The following is a 3,776-nucleotide window of genomic DNA, read 5'->3' on the forward strand; positions in this document are numbered from 1 at the left end:
GTTAACTCAGTCAAATCACTTCCATACCCCTCAGTTGCCGCAAACTGCTTGCAAAAACAACCATGAAGATTTTTCTCTTCAGGAATCTTTTAAAGCTACAATTCATCTTTCACAGAAATTCTGCCCTTACCCTTTTCACCTAGGGCTTGCTCTAAAGCAGCGGTGGGCAACCTGCGGCCTGCGATGCTTCCTGTAGCTCCCATTGGCCGGGAATGGCAAACCACTGCCACTGAGAACTGCGGGAGGCCGCGGACAGTTGATGTAAACAAACTGCCTCACGGCCCGCCAGCAAATTATCCTGACGTGCCTCAGGTTGCCCACCACTGCTCTAAAGGAACATTTTCCTGAGCAACAACAGACTCTTTCTGGGTTTCCCTTAAATCTAGAATCACCTCTGGGACAACTGATAAACTTTTAAGTAGCATTAACTGAGAAGCACCTTCTGTTTGATCCACAGAAAAAGAACTGGAGAGAAACTTTGCCTCAGCAGGCATGGTGCTGCTGCTATTCAAAACAGACAAATAATTGGAGATAACCTTTCCTTTGTCCCAGCACCCAGGGCTGATTTCAGACACATACCTGGAAAGTGATACAGATTCCGTAACAGGCAAGTTGCTATTCTCCACAAATAGAGTCTCATTACACTGAGCTACTTTAAGCAAATCGCTTCTCCCTTTTTCAGGCTGATTTTCACAAACTTTACTTGCCAACAATCCATCACTCATTTAAAAAAAAAAAAAACCTACCCTTTTCTTCCTCAGTTAGGGCTTCAATTTGACCATCAACTTCAATCTGTTCTAGAGAAACATCTTCCTGACCAATGACTTTTTCCTCCATGTTTTATCTAATTCCAGATTCACTTCTGAGATACTAGACAGACATTCAGAAAATTCATTTACACACAAGCTGCTTTTTTGCATGGACAAACAGCAATTTCCACCTTCCCCAAGATAGAGTCACCCTCTCCCTGGCCATAGCAAAACTGGTTAAACACAGGCAACTGCTCAGAGTCATACAACATACCAACATTGTTATAAACTGAACGTTCAAGATGATACAGTTTCTGCCGTTCTTCCATTGGTTTTTTGACTTGGAACTCAAGTCTAGCAGTTTCTTGCTGCATCTGGCGAACCCTCTCCTCAGCAGCCAGCTGTTCCATATGCCTTGCATGGGCTTCTTTTTCCAGCTGAGCCAAGGCTTGCTTCTCTAGCATTCCAAGTTCTGCAGTCTTTGTTCATGTTCAAGACACAGGCTGTCTCTTGGGGCTTGCAGTTTCATTGCTTCTGCTGATGCCACCTGGCTCATGGTCACTGATCTTTAACCTTTAAAACTCTTAATATCAAAATTCAAATTTTAATAGTGTGGGGTTCTGATCCAAAGCTTAATTGACCTGATTCTGTGGCTCCTGCTGACTATATTACTGTAACCGTGCCTCAGTGGGCCACAACCGAGGATGACAAATTCAGGACGAACTGCTGAGAAATAGGGCAGATACACTCTAAAACTGGTGGCTACTCCCCTATAGGATATACCAAACCAGCAATGAAAGTAAACTTTGTTTCACCACACTAGCTAATAAAATATAAAGAGAGTTTTCTCAGGCTTTCCAATTCTTATATCAAAACCAAAACCACTGGATTCAGAGATGAGTATTTTTTTTTTTTTTTACAACCAGTCTCATCAAATGAAAGATTCTTCTGATCCCAAAGGACCAGCCACACACCAGGTCAATATATAACTTAGAACAGGGATAGGCAACCTTTGGGAGCTTACCCTGGTGGGCTGTGGGCCTAGTGGGCCGGGCCAGTTTGTTTACCTGCTGCATCTGCAGGTTCAGCCAATCGCGGCTCCCAATGGCCGCGGTTCGCCGCTCCAGGCCAATGGGGGCTGCAGGAAATGGTGCGGGCCAAGGGATGTGCTGGCCATAGACGCGACAGGTAAACAAACTGGCCTGGCCAAAGATTGCCAATCCCTGACTTAGAATTTACCCAAAAATCATGCTGATGCCAATCCTTTAGTATCTATAATCTAAAGGCGTATTCATAAAAAGAAAGAAAGAAAGAGAAGGTGAGAGTTAAATTTGGTTAAAAGAATCAAATACATACAGTAATTGCAAAGTTCCTGGTTCAGGCTTGTAGCAGTGATGGAATAAACTGCTGACTTAAGTCAAGTCTCTGGAATACATCCACAGCTTGGATGGTCATTCAGTCCTTTGTTCAGAGCTTCAGTTTGTAGCAAAGTTACTCCAGAGGTAAGAAACAGGACTGAAGACAAAATGGAGATGTTTCCAGGGCCTTTAATAGCTTTTGCCATGTGGAGGGCATCCCATTGTTCTCACTGTGGAAAATTACAGCAACAAGATGGTGTTTGGCGGTACATGGGCAAGTCACATGTTCATGCCCAATTTCGGTCAGTCATTGCAGGAAGCCATTACTTACACTCCAGACAGCACATTTACATGACAGTCCATTCAGTGTAGATGGGCATCTCCCATGGTCCATTGTCAACCAAGTGTTTCTTGATGAGCCACTTAATTTGAATAGTCCTTTCAAGATGTGCTGGCAAGCTACCTTGTGGGCAGTATCCCAGGAGCAAACATTTGAAATACAGGTATAAAGCCAATACTCATAACTTCAAATATAAAAATGATACATGCATACAGATAGTATAATCATAACCAGCAAATCAGAACCTTTTCATAGACACCTCCCTTGACAACATTTGTACAAGATTTGCTGCAAATATGTAAAAGAGGTTGCAACAATGATCTATATGGTTATATTTTAATTAGATAACTTCACACCAAGCCATCTACATAGATATATAAAGAGTGTGTGTGATTTACCTTTCTTGTATTGACCTCTGTCCATCCCTCGCCCCCAGCCATCTAAACAGCCTTATTTTCATTTACCCTGATGTAAATAGCGAATATTTTTTCTATCGAAAACAATGGGGGTAATGATGGTATAAAACTGATGTTAGCAAGATCAGAGTCAGGCCCAGAATCTTAAGGACTAATTCACAATATGGACTGCGATATGAAGCATGTTACAAGAATGATAATTTTGCAGAAGGCGGGGCTAGTTGGGATGGCATAATAATTAGGGCATCCAAAAATATTTAAATAAATGTTATTCTATTATTGCTTAACAGTGCGATTAATCATGATTTTTTTAAATTGCTTGACAGCCCTAATAATAATACCTCTCTCTCGTACAGCATGCTGAGTCCCAAAGCTCAGAGTAAAGATATAAACCCCTGAAATGAATGAGCTATACTACAAACAACTGTGGAATTTTTAACTACACAAACAAACAATATTAACAATAAGCATAAGTCTAAACTTATACATTAGAGATTCAAACTTTGCATATTTTATACACTGAGTGGACTTGTTTTGTACATACAGGAACTATGAGTTTATTACATCTTAATACTCCTCTGAAAAGGATATTGTTCTCCCTCTCAATTATATCTCTAGTAAGGGAACCACAGAAGAAGAGAGTAAAAATCCATTATTTTACTGGAGAGTAAAAATCCTCTCATATGCAGGTCAAACTGTCCAGTGACTTATTTTTGAGACTACCATTAAAAACCAAGCCCTGCTTATGAATCCAAGAAGACATTTTTTTTTATGGGCCACAGTTATTGGCCCCTGAAAAATAAAATACACTGAAGGAAAGCAGCTGGAGTCCATTCAAGATAGTCCTTGCCCTCCTCCCACTCAATTACTTTGTCTCACCGACAATTAACAAAGAAGCAGAGGGTAAACTTAC

At 41.0% G+C, this 3,776-nt stretch overlaps 1 protein-coding gene across 1 annotated transcript in view; it reads right to left on the bottom strand.

Annotated features, from left to right (window-relative positions):
- The window catches only part of ANO2 (anoctamin 2), a 329,541-nt gene that overhangs the window by 325,531 nt on the left and 234 nt on the right, over nucleotides 1-3,776 (bottom strand). The gene's annotated exons all lie outside the window — the stretch shown is intronic.

Source organism: Mauremys reevesii, linkage group 1, assembly GCF_016161935.1.
Source record: "Mauremys reevesii isolate NIE-2019 linkage group 1, ASM1616193v1, whole genome shotgun sequence".
Classification (NCBI taxonomy): domain Eukaryota; kingdom Metazoa; phylum Chordata; order Testudines; family Geoemydidae; genus Mauremys; species Mauremys reevesii.